Raw genomic sequence first — 16,725 nt, 5'->3', positions numbered from 1 at the left:
CTCTGCAGACCACTTTCCCCACTCAATGTATGACCAAGAATTTCTACCTAGTCAGCCAATCAGAAGTGTATTTTTACAATCCCCTCTCATTATCTAAAAGAACCCAGTTCCCCACCATTAGAGGATATTAGTATTACACATTTAACCCTTTACATGACTCCACATACATTGCCTCTAAACAAAATCCTGTTCCATTAAACACCTTTTCTTAATGCATGCACACAGGTGATCTCTTTACATTTGCACATAGATTTTGCATGCACAGCACCTGCATTTCCAATGGGCTTAAAACAAGTTGTGCCATCTTAACCATCTGCTCTTTTTTTATAGAAGTCGTTTTCTAAATGAATATAGGTCTCCAAGGCTTTAGCAGGTCACAGGGGGACGGGGGCGGTAAGCATGCTAAATTATACTCTTTGGGGTGTTTAGATGCAGAGATATCCATGGCACACAAACTGGCCAGAATTACAGTCTTTAATTGGCTTTATACAGAAGAAGAGAAGAGTTTGGATTTGATATCCTGCTTTATCACTACCTGAAGGAGTCTCAAAGAGGCTAACATTCTCCTTTCCCTTCCTCCCCCACAACAAACACTCTGTGAGGTGAGTGGGGCTGAGAGACTTCAAGGAAGTATGACTAGCCAAGGTCACCCAGCAGCTGCATGTGGAGGAGCGGAGACATGAACCCAGTTCCCCAGATTACGAATCTACTGCTCTTAACCACTACACCACACTGGCCACACTCTGAGCCTGACATCACTAACTGCTGTACATCAACAGCTAGAAAGTGTACAGATTTGCAGTAGACATAATGGCCTATGTGCACACATTTCCTAATTGGGTAGATGGAGTAATGCTCGTATGTCATTAGGGTGACAGAGAAATTCCCTCTCCTAGACAACTAGGGATCAGCAGGAACAATGTCCTCCTGTGAGACTATGTAAAGAGTGGAAATCAATGTGCAAAACCCTAGTACCATTCAACCACTTTGGTCTGCAGAATGGGCACTGTGCAGGTGCCACACAATACCTATTTTGCATCTCTAAGAAATCAGTCTTTTAGTGTGCAACACTTTAGAACTCTTTGCCTAGTACCCATCTTCACTGTACAGTGGTACCTCGGGTTACGTACGCTTCAGGTTACATACGCTTCAGGTTACAGACTTCACTAACCCAGAAATAGTACCTCGGGTTAAGAACTTTGCTTCAGGATGAGAACAGAAATCACACAGCAGCAGCAGGAGGCTCCATTAGCTAAAGTGGTGCTTCAGGTTAAGAACAGTTTCAGGTTAAGAACGGACCTCCGGAACAAATTAAGTACATAACCAGAGGTACCACTGTACCCCTGCCAAGAATGGTTTTTGTTTGTTCAAGCCTACCCAGATATATAGAATGCTGAGCTGTATTTTGATCTGCTTTTAGCTCATTGTTGATTTTCATTATTTTTTTGAACATTTAAAATAGTTTTTAGCTGCTTTTATTAACAGTGTTGTTGTTTTAGTCTTTCTGTACATGGCTTTGAAGTTTTGCTTTGTTGTTGTTTTTTACAATCAAGTCACATATAAATTTTATAAATAAATAAAAGAATACCTGGTCTTTCTAAGCCAGGGCTAAGCAACCTGTGGCCCTCCAGATATTGCTGCACAACAACTCCCATCACCCCTGACTTTTTGGCAATGCTGGATGTAGCAGATGAAAGTTGGAGTCCAGCAACATCTGTGGGGCCACATGTCTCCCCCCCCTCAAGGTGTTTCCCCATCTTCATCCAGGGCCGGCCTACTCGTGAGGTGACCACCTCAGGAGGCAGGATCCACAGGGGCAGCAGATCCCCATGTAGATCTTTTTTCCCATCCTTGTATATCTTCATCCATTCTTCCCTGCTGGTGAGGAGAGGTGCTCTTTTGCGATTCACCTTGGGTACCAAATTGTCTTGGGCTGGCCCTGCCTGCATCCCATTCCATCCTTCAGCATCCTTAGAAGAACTTTCCTTCTGACCAGCAGGGGGCACCCGCAGGCTGTTCATCTTCCCCATATTTCCTGGAGGGGTGACCGAACGCTGGATGCAGCTGGGGGTTCAGATGCCTCTCTTGCTGGTTGCCCTCCCAAGGTGCTGCTATGTCCACAATGGGGGTGCGGTGGGGGGGGGGTCACGAGGTGGAATCTCATCTCCTTCACAATGAATGACAGAAGAAATAGCTCGTTTCCCCCGTTTCACAACTGACCTCTTCAAATTTCAATTCCTTCTCTCTCCCTGTCGCTTTCCTTGGCAGAACCTTAGTTCCCACCCCCAACCATAGCACTTTTAAGAGCAGCACAACAGGCAGAAATTCGGCAGGACATTTTCTCCACCACTCCATCATGCTGTATGAAAGCTACACTGGCTGCACTTTCGCCCCGCGTGCCATCTTCCCCTGTAAAGACACAGAAGTCCTTTAAAAAGCGTGGCAGTCGTATAGAAACTCAGGCATCTGCGTTATATTGTGTTAGGTGCTCGTACTATGTCGTTTCCCACTTTCCTCCCTCTGCTGAATCCCCATAACATTTCTGGGAAGAGGCCTTCGGATTAATCCCTCTCTTTTACCGTGTAGCGTTTCAAGGCAGAGACACCAACACTCTCGAATCTCAACGCCCCCGCTTTGCTCCTCTTCTGCCCATTACTGCTTCCACACTGCCCCACTTTCCTCCCATCACGATTGCCACATTTCCTCGCCGCTCCGGCTCCTCTGCTTATCACAACAGCCAGAAGCTTGGCAGGAGGATGCTCCTCTCTCCTTTTATCTCCCTCGTTCTCTCTGTGTGAGGCTGCAGGGCAAATCCCAGAAGCCAGGGACACTGAACAAAGGAGTGGGCTTCATGCTGCACTGGGTCCCTACGCCTCCCCCCAAAATATCCCCCATCTTCTGCTAGCAACCTTATTGGCAGCTGACATGTTTCACCCCAGTAATAGTCCCATGACATGTCTAATAAAACACACACACATTATTTCGGTTCCGCAAATCTCTTTATCCACCCCAGCCCATCGCCCCAATATTCAGGGTTTGCCCCCTATCTCTCACCCTCTTGTTCCCCATATATCTCACCCCAATTGGTATCTCTCTGCAGAAAGATCCCCTTATCTCTCTGCATTACACCCCAGTAATATTACTGGGCCGTGTGCTCCAGAAGTTATTGTGATTAAGGTTGTGCTGATCTTTCTAAAGATGTTTGCAGCAGTGGTGGCTGGTGTCCATTGAGGCTGCCGGGGCGGAAGGCAGAGCGCCCAACAGTAGGTGGAACCAGATCTAGTGACAGGCAAGAGACAGAGCCAATGGCAGGCAGAGGCAACTAGTTCTTGCTTTGCAGCCACTCTCCTCCTTGCTGAGCTCTACAAGGCGCAACACCGCCGCTGTGTGCAAACTCTGCTTTCCTCTGCGCCCAGTGCGCTCCCACCGCTGGTTCGAGATCCGGTGTGTGTGCATATGATGGTTGTCACAATCCGTATGTATCCTGCCCCTGTCCTAGCGGTTTTTTAAAAGATAAAATACTGCAATTCGATGGGCTTCCCCCCTGCCTCTGCCACCCTCCATCCAAGTTGAGAAAAACACACAACCTCGCTGAGTTTTAAGCCGGTGACATGCACACAACCAGGGAGTGAGGAGGAGGAGAAACTGGCAACCCGGGCCACCCTCAGGACTGGCTGGAAGTGAAAAGGCTGGCAGGTGGGAGCCGGCTAACAGCAGACTGGGGTGGGGCGGTGCCCCATATGCCCTACCAGGCAAACCTCCACTGGTTTGCCCTGCTTCCATCCTGTTATTATTCGCCCCCCTTTTACTGATCTCAGTTTGACATCATTACGCATTTCGTCTGGCAACCGAACACACGGTGTCATAATTCGAACGTGCTGTTTTGCTTTGCGTGTCTAATTTTATTTTAGAAATCTGGCACCATATTTCAAACCACACACACACACAAACACTTGCACCCTAACCCCTCTCTCCCCCCGCCACGTTCGAACACCCCGCACCCGGGATTTTTCTGGCACCTTGCGCTTCCTCCGCTCGCCACCCGGGGGCGCCCTTGGGCTCGTTCTCTCCCGGTGCTCCTTGGACGCGGTTTCGCCGCCGCCGGATCGCAGCGCGTCGCTTCTGCGAGCCCCAGCAGCTGCAACAAGCCGCCTCATCTCCCCGGCTGCAGCGAGTGCGTGTGTCGGGGGAAGCAAAACCTGAGCCGGCCAGCCTGCAGATCCCAGCCCGGGAGAGCCACTCAGGTAGGAGAAGCCTGCACTGCTGCTGCTGCTAGAAGCGCCCCGCCTCCGGTTCAGCTGCAGCCCGGCTCCCGCCGAGCTCGGCTTCCCCCCTGGCCAGAGAGAGAGCCGCGGCAATCGCTTCTCTCTGGACCCGCCGCAAGCGAAGCCAACCGGGCAGAGCCTGCTGCGCTTCCATCTTGCACCTCCAGGGGTAACAAGAGGGTGGTTGGGGTGGGGGGTGGCTTGGCTCCTTTCGCTCCCCGAGCCCTCTTACCCTCGGACTCCTGGGTCCTATCTATTCAAGAGAGAGACTACCCCCTCCCCAATCCAGGATGCTTCCCCCCTCCCCCTTAAAGAAGGATACCACAGGACCCCCTTTCCCTCTGAGAGGTCTAAACCGTGCCGTCCTTTCTTAAGGAAAGCCTGGAAGGCGCCGACTAGCTCTCATCTTCCAGGACTCCTAGGGACCCGGGCTTGGGGAGGGGGTAGCCCCATCTCTTTCGGGGCGCCCTCTGCAATCCAGGACTCTACCGCCGCTCCCCTCCTCCCGGCCCCATGCGCCCAGATCAGGATGGCAGTTGGTCCTCAGTTTCCTAAACTTAGTTCCTCCCGACCCATCTCGGGGTGCCCTTCACCGTCTTGGGCTCCCGTGCCCCCCAGGAATAAGGGGCCGTGCTCTCCTTCTATGCCTCTGGTCGGTTTCAGTGGGCGACTCCAATTCCTTCCCTCTCCCCCTTTTCATTGGTCCTTGCCCTTCCTCCTTGGCCACAATGCCCACTTCGCTATATTGGGTCCCAGTCTCCTTTTTGGGGAGCGAAGATGATTTTTCCCCATTCCTCTCTCTCCCCCCGCATTGTGACACCCCTTTTCTGATTCCCATCAAACTCTGCCTCCATGCTTCTGGGGGCTCAGGTCCCCAGAAGAGCTTCCGTGCTGCTGGTGATTAAATCTCCTCATCGGCAGGGAGCGAGGAACTCAACATCACACTTGTGTGTGTATCCACAAAATGGTTGTGTAGCGTGGTGGCTGGCGGAGGCGGCGGCGGGAAGGTGGGGGAGAGAACTCCAGAGACCGTATGCGTGGAGGTTGCTGTGATCCTCTGTTTTGAAAGGCTGGGGAGGCGAAGAGGCAGCTGAGGAACGCCAAGGGTGGGTCTCTGGAGTGTATAAAATGACTAAGATCGTTCTTTGTGTGCGTGAGAGAGAAAGTGAGATAATACACCTGTTTGTAAGGGGAAATGGAATAGGCACCGTGGATTGTTGTTACTTCCTAGAGGGGGAGAAAGTGCTGAAAGGGGAAAGTAGTTGCCTGGCGTGGAAAGTAAAATGTGGGGAGGGAGAGAAGAAGGAAGGAAGGAAGGAAGGAAGGAAGGAAGGAAGGAAGGGGGTGTTGAGACGATGGATGCTTTGCAGTGGAGGGGTAGGTGTTTGGGAGCGATGGCTGGTGCAAGAGGGTGGAAGGGGGGCAGTGGGGAGGTGTTTTTTTGGGGGGGGGAACGAGTGATGGATACCTTGAAGGAACAGGATGGAGCACAGTGGTGGCAGGTGGGTGGAGAAGGAGATGACAGCCTGGGAGATGGATGGGCAGCTTAAGGGAGGAGGGATGGATGGATTGCTTAGATAAGTTATGTTCAATTTCTCAAAACATGCCTTAAATGACTTCTAAGCATTTTGTTCTTGGGGGCGGAGGTGGGGGAGTTGATGAGATCTCCCAGGTCCCTGGGAGCCGTTTCCTGCTCCTGCAAAGATGCTTTCAAGAGCAGGCCTTCTAGTGGGAGTGGGGGGGGGGAGAGAAATGTCACCTTGTCCTCATTCAGGCTTCGGAGGAGAGGCTGGCTGAATGGGAGACGGGGGCATCTTTTCTCACCGAACCATAGTGTTGTCTGCGCAGATGCGTAGCCCATTCATCATTTGAATCATGTTGCATTTTTCTGTTTACCGTTTGCAAATGCCGCCGTTGTCACTGCATCTGTTAGTTCCTCAAGATGCTACGCTTGGGTCTTCTGTCTTGACTGGAAAGAAACCGGGGCCTTGTTTGCCAGGGTCAAAACTCGAGGGAAGAGACTAGTGGCTCCCTGGGTAGCTCAAATAGTGAGGTTATTACTTCAAATTATGCATTTCTTTTCACAAAGTTGTCTTGCAATATGTAACTAGGATGGGCAGAAAGGCAACATTCAGTCTGGATGGGACGGTTGTGGTGGCAAGGTGCAATCAAAACTCAGAAGAGTGGGCAGTTGTTTTAGTACTCTCAGATGGTGCAACGTGTCCTTTTCATTCAGAAAGAATTAGGCATGAGTATGAAACCCAAGTTATTGCATTGCTGGGAGGCTTAGTAAGGGCAGCAGGCTGGATGCATGAGTTACACAGCTTCTTATTGGCTTGCGGCCTAACACAGTCAAGCACATCAGATGCCGAACATGGTTGGGGAGGAAGGAGAACAAAATCTGAATCACAAGACTCTCCTTTTGTTACTAGCTGCTGCTCAAAGGAGTAAGTGCTCCCCAAACTAATAATTTTGGAGCATCTCTCCCCCACCCCAAGCCCTGCCTGACTTGTGCATAGAAATGACTAGTGATGCTAGACACTTGCAAATCACCTGGGAACATGAGTTTGCATAGACTAGGAAATAGAATTAAGCTGGGAGTCAACTGGGTGTAAATAGTTTTTTTAATCAGTGAATGCCCTGTTCTGTGTATATGTGATATGTTATCAGAGCCTGTTGGTACAGTCAGAACAGAAACATCCCTGGTGGCTTTCCAGGGCTGAGCTGATGTTGGAAGAACTAATGCCCAAAACTGGGGTCCAGTTTCACTGGGATAATCCCAAATAATGTTACCTATCTATATATTAGGGACGCGGGTGGCTCTGTGGGTTAAACCCTCAGCCTAGGACTTGCCGATCAGAAGGTCAGTGGTTCGAATCCCCGCAATGGGGTGAGCTCCCGTTGCTCGGTCCCTGCTCCTGCCAACCTAGCAGTTCAAAAGCACATCAAAGTGCAAGTAGATAAATAGGTACTGCTCCGGCGGGAAGGTAAACGGCGTTTCCGTGCGCTGCTCTGGTTCGCCAGAAGCGGCTTAGTCATGCTGGCCACATGACCCAGAAGCAGTACGCCGGCTCCCTTGGCCAATAAAGCGAGATGAGCGCCACAACCCCAGATTCGGTCACGACTGGACCTAATGGTCAGGGGTCCCTTTACCTTTATCTATATATTGTTTTTTCTCCAAAAAGCTCAAGGTATGGTTCTCTACTCCCTTCCCATTTTAGCCTCACAACAACCCTGTGAGGTAGGCTAGGCTGGGGAAGAGTAACTGGCCTAGTTGCCTAGTGAGGATCACCTGGAGGGGCGGGATGCAAGAGAGAGAAAAGACCTTTTAATTGTTTTTGTTTCAGAAGGGGCTTGAAGTGCCCAGTGGGTTCTGAGAAGACTTCTATCCCTCTTTGAGGGTTGATCCAGCGTTGGATCTTAGGGTTCTCAAATTTCTGTGGCCCCAATCCACCTCTCATGTTCCATTCTAAATCATAGTTGTGCCACCCCAGGCAGCGCCCCTGAGACTCCACACCCAGTGCAGCTGAATTGGTCCTGTTCCCCTAAATCTGCCCTTGTCTGATTTCAGCACTAGTTTCTTTGCTCAGGGGCTTCAGTCTCCTACCTGGAATTTTTGAGCATCCCTTACCACATTGACTGGGCACTGCATGGTCAATTTTTGCCTGAGTGACAAGGAGGGGACAACAGGCTGGTCCTCTGCCCGGATCGACAGCCCACCTCTGGTATGCCTTGCCCATCAACCTGTCCCTGCCCATGGCCAATCACATGCCCTTGGGAAGAACTCCACATTCAGGCCAGGAAGGGGAGGACCATTCCATTCTCTGCTTTGTATGCACAACATCTGGAACTAGCTCACAGGTAGACAGCTCCTGAATGCAGAGGTTCCATTAGCCATTGTGAACAGTCAAGGTCTAGTCCCCCATGAACAATTTGTATAGAGCGTTTCAGGTGTTCAAAGCGCTTTCACGCACCTATAAATAAATCGCCACGACGGTCCTGGGAGGCGTCCCTAAGGCCAAGTAGAGAGCTGAGATTTGAATCCAGAGCCTCTGTGCAAACAGAAACCCGTTGCACCTTCTCCTCATCCATCGGCTTTATTGTTTTCCCAAACTAGGCAGCAGGATTTGTCCTTCAAGGTTGCGACCCTTGGGAAAGTTAATCTCATATGCACACGTTACACAGCTGAGCCTTTGTTTGATTCCCACTCTTTTCTCCAGTTCCTGCGGAGAAGGTAGTTTACTTGCCAGGCGGAAACCTGGAGCTGCCTCCCAGATGTTGGCAGGAGATGGCAGGCGTTTGCTCGCTGCCTCTCTCAGCTGCGAAATGATGGTCTGAGACCGACATCTGAATGCAACTTTCCGGGGTGAAGCCCTGGCAAGTGGCACCTGGGATCAAAAGATGCTCAGAAGAGGTGTTCTGTTTTGCCATGTGCATGGTAGTAAAAATAGATTGTGTAGAGGAGAAATGGGTGGGGTGGAGAACCACAGGAGGCTGTCTAAGACAAAGGCAGACTGTTGGTCCATCTAACTCTGTAGGGTTAACACCGTCTGGCAGCAGTCCCTCTCAACCCTTCCTCAAGATGCCAGGGATTGAATTAGAGACCTTCTGCATGCAAAGCTGATGTTCTTCCTATAAGCTACTAACCTTCCCTTAAGCTATGGGAAACTGTCTAAACAATCCTAATACTGTCTAAATGACACACACTGTCTAAAAGATTGGTGAAAAGACCTATCTAGGTTTATCTGGAGAGGGAAGAAACCTAGAATAAAACATAAGGTTCTCATTGATATGAAAGACGGAGGATGTTTTGCACTCCCAGATTTGGAATTGTATTTTGAAGCTGCCTGCCTGTGTTGGATAAAAGACCGGATATTGCTAGAAAATACACAGCTGCTAGATTTGCAGGGTCATGATGTCAAACATGCCTGGAACACCTGTATTTGGTATGGCAAAGCGGGAATACGTAGAAGCTTCGCCAAACATGTCATTAGAAAAAAACTTAATTAAGATATGGGGAAAATACAAACATTTATTAGAAACAAAACACCGAGGCAGTTATCCTCAATAGAAGCTGAAACAAGGAAAAAATAATAATATGAGTGATAACTTTTCAGAAGGAGAGCCAAAAATGAGAAAAATTGAAGAGATTAAAGAATATGTATCGGATTGGTTAAAATATCATCAAATCAATTCAAAATTTAAGGTAGATAAGAAATTGGGATTTGCAGAAAAACCATCACAATTCGAAAAATAAATACTATGATCCAGAGCTAAAATGTTATCTAAAATGTATAGGATTGGGAAATGAAAGAATTTGTAAAATCATCTATGATCAAATGGGCACAAGATGTGGGTCATAGTATTGATTTAAACCGGTGGGAGCATTTGTGGAAAATAAATTTAAAATTCACTGCTAGTTACATGTTAAAAGAGAACTTTTAAAAAATATTCCACAGGTGGTAAAGGTAAAGGGACCCCTGACCGTTAGATCCAGTCGCGGATGATTCTGGGGTTGCGGTGCTCATTTTGCTTTACTGGCCGAGGGAGCCAGCATACAGCTTCCGGGTCATGTGGCCAGCAGGACTAAGCCGCTTCTGGCAAACCAGAGCAGTGCACAGAAATGCCATTTACCACTTGACTCCAAGTAAACCAGCTAAAATGTTTAGATCTAAAAGTGCCCTGTGTTGGTAATGTAAAGCAATTGGCAGGTTCATGATGGTCTTGCAGAATAATAAAAGAATTCTGGGAGATGGTTTATAACGGACTTAAGAAAATGTTTAAAAGGACGTTTCCTAAAAACCCAGAAGCTTTCCTTCTGGGAATAATAACAACAGAAATCCCCCAAATTCACACTACATTATGGATGTATGAGACTGCAGCAGCCCCAACTCTAGTAGCACAAAAGTGGAGAACAGTTGCAGTACCATCAAGAGAAGAACGACACTTTAAAATATTAGAATATATAGAACTTGACAGCATGACAAATAGATTAAGAAAAAAAGATGATAAAAATTTAAAAGAAGACTGGACATTATGCATAGATTACATATATGGAAAAAATATTCCAACAAGAAAATAAGTGTAACAGACTGAAAAAATGCTCAGCAGTAGAGTGACAAAGTGGGATAATGTATGGTAATGAAAGCAATTTAGTCGAGTAAGAAAACACAGTTTGAAAAGAAATCAGATGGGAAACCAGGGAAAGAGTGGAAGGGGAGTTAAAGTCAAGGTATTTAAGAGTAGAGGAACAAATTATGTTACAAATATTACTCATATACATTATGTGTTGTATTTAAGTATTATTATTATTATTATTATTATTATTATTATTATTATTACCTTGTGTTTGACTGCAACACAGTATGCATTGATCATATGATTAACATAAAAGCCAAAAAAAGGAGAAGATATGGAAAACTGCTTTATACTGAGGCAGGCCATTCTCCCATCTAACTCAGTATTGTCTACACTGACTGGCAGCAGCTCTCCAGGGTTTCAGGTAGCTGACCTGGGTGCCCTCTGTTCAGACCTAATTCATAGGCTTACTGAATTGTAGAGTTGGAAGGGACCCTTAGGGTCATCTAGACCAACCCCCTCCAATGCAGGAATGTCAACACACGGGTCCCCATCCATTTTGAAACCATACGAGACACTGCAAATGTGCTATCCTGTTTTATTGCTCTACCACTAGGAGGACCAATTGTGTGCCAAAATCTCTTGCTCTTGCCACCCACTTTTCACACTGCTAGTAACAGCAGTGCACTGGCCAGCCTCGGAGGGTTGTGGTAAATAGATAGCTATCGTGGGATCACAGAGGTGAAAGGGGACACCAAAGGTCATCTGGTCCAACCCTTTGCCATCCCCGATAGGTAACTTGTTAGGGAGTCTGGTGTGGCATCTGCTCCATTTGCGCCATTAGGAATCTCTTCCATTTCTTCTTTGTTTATTCACCGCTTAGATATCCCACCTTTTCCTTCAGCTCAAGGTGACGTCAAAGGCTTACCCTTCCCCATTTAACCCCCACAACAAGTCTGGGAGGTAGGTTCAGCTGTGACAGGCAGTGACTGGCCCAAGGTCACCCAGTGCATTTCATGGCTGAGGTGGGATTTGAACCCTGGTCTCCCAGGTCTTAATAATAATAATAATAATAATAATAATAATAATAATAATACCCCGTCCACCTGGCTGAGTTTCCTCAGCCACTCTGGGCGGCTCCTAATCAAATATTTAAAACAATACAGCATTAAATATGAAAAACTTCCCTAAACAGGGCTGCCTTCAGATGTCTTTTAAAAGTAGGATGGTTGCTTGACATCTGATGGGAGGGCGTTTCACAGTGTAGGCGCCACTACCGAGAAGGCCCTCTGCCTGGTTCCCTGTAACTTGGCTTCTCGCAGTGAGGGAACAGCCAGAAGGCCCTTGGGGCTGGATCTCAGTGTCTGGGCAGAACGGGCAGTCCCTCTTAGAGTGTCTTGGTCAGACACTCTAACCACTACACCACACTGGCTTCCTGACCCTCAGTCAGAATCTCCTTTCCTGTAATTTGAACCTGTCAGTTCAGGTCTGGTGCAACAGAGGAGACTTTTGCTCCATCATCCGCGTGACAGTCCATCAGAAAGGTGAAGATGGCTCTCATATTGCCTCTTAACCATCTAGTGTCCAGACTAAACATACTCAGCTCTTTCAGCCTTTCGTTATAGATCTCTAGGCATCTCACAACCTTTGAGAGCCAGTGTGGTGTAGTGGTTAAGAGCGGTAGACTCGTAATCTGGTGAACCGGGTTCACTTCTCCGCTCCTCCACATGCAGCTGCTGGGTGACCTAGTCACACTTCTCTGAAGTCTCTCAGCCCCACTCACCTCACAGAGCGTTTGTTGTGGGGGAGGAAGGGAAAGGAGAATGTTAGCCGCTTTGAGACTCCTTAGGGTAGTGATAAAGCGGGATATCAAATCCAAACTCTTCTCCAAACTCTTCTTTGTTGCTCTTCTCTGAATATATTCTAATTTGTCTCCAAGTACCCAGAACAGGGACACAGGTGGCGCTGTGGGTTAAAGCACAGAGCCTAGGACTTGCTGATCAGAAGGTCAGCGGTTCGAATCCCTGCGACGGGGTGAGCTCCCGTTGCTCGGTCCCTGCTCCTGCCAACCTAGCAGTTCGAAAGCACGTCAAAGTGAAGTAAATAAATAGGTACCGCTCTGGCGGGAAGGTAAACGGCGTTTCTGTGTGCTGCTCTGGTTCGCCAGAAGCGGCTTAGTCATGCTGGCCACATGACCCGGAAGCTGTATGCCAGCTCCCTCGGCCAATAAAGCGAGATGAGCGCTGCAACCCCAGAGTCGTCCGCGACTGGACCTAATGGTCAGGGGTCTCTTTACTTCTTTACCCAGAACAGAATGCGGAACTACCTTATACTGACTCAAACTGTTGATCCATCCAGCTCAACATTTCCTGCACTGGCTGGCAGCAGCTCTTCAGGGTTTTAGGCAGGGTCTGCCCTAGCCCTACCTGGAGATGCCGGGGATTGAACCAGGGATTTTCTGCATACAAAGCAGGTATCTTGAGGTACGGCCCCTCCACAGAACTCCAGGTGAGGTCTGACTAAAGCAGAATAAACTGGTACCCTTGCTCCTCGTGTTCTCACCGTCCCTCAGGGTCCCTTCCAAGTCCATAATTCTGTGATTCAAAAATTCTATGTTCTGGCCTCTATAGTTCTGTTGATGCTGCCTAGTAATGCATTAGCCTTTTGGGGATGACTCATCCTTGGAAAAGGTCTATATTTGCTTAGTGATATGAGTATAATGGCACCAAAGTTTCCCCCATCCAGATCAAAATTCCAGTCCGCCCCAGATGACATAATCTAGAATAAATATGTCTGTTCTGGTCCTGTTTTCCCTATTACTCATCCCTTTGCGTTTCAGCCTTGCTCTCAAAACAAATGAATTTAGATTGAATGTTAACAATTGTGCCGTCTTGAAGGCTGAGAAGAATCCCAATGTCACCCGGACCCTAGCTGGATTAATAATAATAATAATAACAATAATAATAATAATAATAATGTCACCCATATGACTGGGTTACACCAGCCACTCTAGGCAGCTTCCAACAAATTAAAACACAGTAAGATGTCAAACAGGGATGCAGGTGGCGCTGTGGGTTAAACCACAGAGTCTAGGACTTGCTGATCAGAAGGTCAGCGGTTCGAATCCCCGCGACGGGGTGAGCGCCCGTTGCTTGGTCCCTGCTCCTGCCAACCTAGCAGTTTGAAAGCACGTCAAAGTGCAAGTAGATAAATAGGTACTGCTCTGGCGGGAAGGTAAACAGCGTTTCCGTGCACTGCTCTGGTTCGCCAGAAGCGGCTTAGTCATGCTGGCCACATGACCTGGAAGCTGTACGCTGGCTGCCTTGGCCAATAAAGCGAGATGAGCGCCGCAACCCCAGAGTCAGTCACAACTGGACCTAATGGTCAGGGGTCCCTTTACCTTTACCTTTAAGATGTCAAACATTAAAATATTTCCAGTACTTCAGATGTCTTCTAAAAGTCAGTTGTTTATTTCATTGACATATGATGGGAGAGCATTCCACTGGGCGGGCACAGCCTTTGGACCCAAATAGATCCTTGGTAAATCAGTCCAGGATGGCAGGGTAGACAATACGGGGCCCTCCATTATATGCTGTTGGACCACAGCTCCCTTCATCCCTCAGCATTGGCCCAGCTGGCTGGGGCTGATGGGAGTTGGAGTCCAACGGCATCTGAAAAACACCGTGTCTTGGTGGAAAAGTAAGGGCTTTCAGTTGGCCAGGAAAGTACTCGGGAGACAAGACTCCCACGATTTCTTGCAATGTAAAAAACTTGGCTAAAAGTGGATAGTTTTGCTTTTTTAAAAAAAATGAAATGAATTAAGCATATTTGCATATATTTAATTAGCTCTTTCCTTCTGCTTCCATGATTCTACAGCTCTTGTGCAACTGATAAAATATTTTTTGGCAAGGGAATGGAATGACAGAAAAGGGCAGGGAGGTGTCCACAAGTTCCTCTTCTGCGTGAATTAACTTGGAGCGTTTCTAAAACCTGTGTTTAAAAACAAAACGGAACCTTGTCACTTCCCTCCCTGGGTCACTTGGGTTGCATCCAGTGCTTGCCGTACACAAGAGTAAACCAGTTGAAATTAATAGACGTGGCTTATTTAGGCTGGGGGTGGCGGGGGGAGGCAAGGTAGAGGGCTGTAATTTTACGAAGGTGAAATATAGTTGTTGGCACTACCTCTGCTGTTAACAGAGCAGCGGAGAGTCTGACTTTGGACTCCAGAGTGGTCAGGGATGATGGGAGCTGCTGTTCAAAGATATATGTGGGACCACAATTTGCCCACCTCTCAATTCAGTCTCTCTGGTTGAAGCGATTTTATCCTGCTAAATTTGGATTTCCAACCAGGGCCATAGCTAGGTGGTGGTGAGATGGGTCCCCGCCAGGGGTGCAAAATCAGCTTTAAATTATCTAATAATAATAATAATTTATTTACGTATATCCTGCCCATCTGGCTGGGTTTCCCCAGCCACTCTGGGCGGCTTCCAACAAAGAAAAAAAATACAGTGGTACCTCAGGTTACATACGCTTCAGGTTACAGACTCCACTAACCCAGAAATAGTGCTTCAGGTTAAGAACTTTGCTTCAGGATGAGAACAGAAATCGTGCTCCGGCGGTGCAGCGGCAGCAGGAGGCCCCATTAGCTAAAGTGGTGCTTCAGGTTAAGAACAGTTTCAGGTTAAGAATGGACCTCCGGAACAAATGAAGTACTTAACCCGAGGTATCACTGTACATTAAAACACCAGTCATTAAAAACTTCCCTAAAGAGGGCTGCCTTCAGATGTCTTCTAAACGTAAGATTGTCCAGAGGCCCTTGGCTCTGGATCTCAGTGTCTGGGCAGAATGATGGGGGTGGAGATGCTCCTTCAGGTATAGTGGGCCGAGTATTATTGCCTCATAAGAAATGGTTTTAAATAGAGGGTGAATTGAATGGGTGGGGGTGGGGGAGGAGAGGCAGAAAGAAGAACTAATTTACCCATGGCTAGGGGGCGCAATCTGGATGGTTCTGCCAAGGGCGCAAGATCACCTGGCTACGGCTCTGTTTCCAACCCATCTCTCCCCCCCTCAGCCCCAAACTCCTAGCTGCCAAGAGGAATTCCCAAGGTTTGTGTGCATGCTCACTTGCTATAAGTTCCTTGAACTCTTGAAGGATAAAAGAAAGGAGGTCCCTTGCTTTTTCTCAGCCCATTGGTGGCTATTGAAAAATCTCAGGGCAGTTCGCAGAAAGGATGGCCTTTCTTGGTCTGATCCAGCAGACCAAAGTTTGGTCTGTTCTTAAAGAAACCTGGAGAAAACTCACCAAACTGGGCTTTCGGCAACCATGTCACAAGTGACAATTCAACTGGTGCGGACTTTTTTGGCTGGGAAAGCAAAGCATCGCCTGTTGGACTTGTGCCTCTCTCATGCAGCTGCTAACTGGCACAGATAAGCCTTGCCGCAATAAAACGTGGCCCACATAGGAAGCTGTCTTATACAGAACCAGGACAATGGTCCATGTGGTGCAGTATTGTCTACACTGATTGGCAGCATTCTCTTCAAGTTTTCAGACAGGGGTCTCTCCCAGTCCTAACTGGAGGTGCTGAGTTCCAGCACATGTGCTTAAGCCGGGGGTCTTCTGCATGCAAGGCAGATACTCTACCATTGAACTGCAGCCCTTCCCTACAAATTAGATCTCAACAACTCCATACGTCATTAATAAAATCCTGTTTCTTTCTTCCCTCCAACCTGCCTCTGAAATGCCATGTTGACCCTTGGTCCACAACTCTCTTCCCAGTCCTTCCCTCCCCACTCCCTGTTTGGAGAGATCAGAGGCAAGTTTTAAAGAAGATTGAAAGCCCCTCCTAAAATAACAAGCCGCAGGCTGGAATCTGATTGACGTGATTCACGGGCTTCTTGTGCGGAGGGAGGAACAAGAGAGAGATGCTGCTGGATGAGCAAATGGGATTTATGCCTCAAGTTCTCCCTCTTCTGTATCACCCATAAACAGTCTTTGTGGCTGGGAGGAGATTCTATTGCCCCAGCTTGCAGGCATGGTGTGAAGGCCATGGTAGAAAGTGTTGGTCTGCTGGCTTGTGAAGTGGCAAGACTTTTAGGTGGGCTCTGTGAGCCAGCCTGGTGCTTTCCAGGGAAGATGGGAAAGCCTTTTCATAGTGCTGTGTCCCCTTGTCCCCTCACCCACCACTTGTCCAAGTTGGTCTGTGATGGGGACCTGGGCAGAATAGTTCCCTGTCCCCGGGGGTAGGCTCTGAAACAGAGGTGGCAAAACTGTGGCCCTCTAGATAAGAATCTCCAGCATGCCCAGGCCAAAACCCCATTATATGATCATAGAATCATATAATTGTAGAGTTGGGAAAGTTTCCAAGGATCATCTAGTCCAATG

At 48.1% G+C, this 16,725-nt stretch overlaps 1 protein-coding gene across 4 annotated transcripts in view; it reads left to right on the top strand.

Annotated features, from left to right (window-relative positions):
* Positions 1-4,082: 4,082 nt before the first annotated feature.
* GRIK4 (glutamate ionotropic receptor kainate type subunit 4) overlaps positions 4,083-16,725 on the top strand; it is a 457,517-nt gene continuing 444,874 nt past the window's right edge. For 2 of the 4 annotated variants that reach the window (XM_083588423.1, XM_083588426.1), the window contains exon 1: positions 4,100-4,244. The gene's annotated coding sequence lies outside the window, so the exon portion shown is untranslated. Of the gene's footprint in view, positions 4,245-5,289; positions 5,372-16,725 lie in introns of those variants that run through there. The other 2 variants (XM_083588425.1, XM_083588424.1) reach the window with 2 other exon arrangements.

The sequence above is a fragment of the Podarcis filfolensis genome (genome assembly GCF_964270895.1).
Source record: "Podarcis filfolensis genome assembly, chromosome: 15".
NCBI lineage: Eukaryota > Metazoa > Chordata > Lepidosauria > Squamata > Lacertidae > Podarcis > Podarcis filfolensis.
This window is presented reverse-complemented; position numbering and strand designations above follow the sequence as displayed.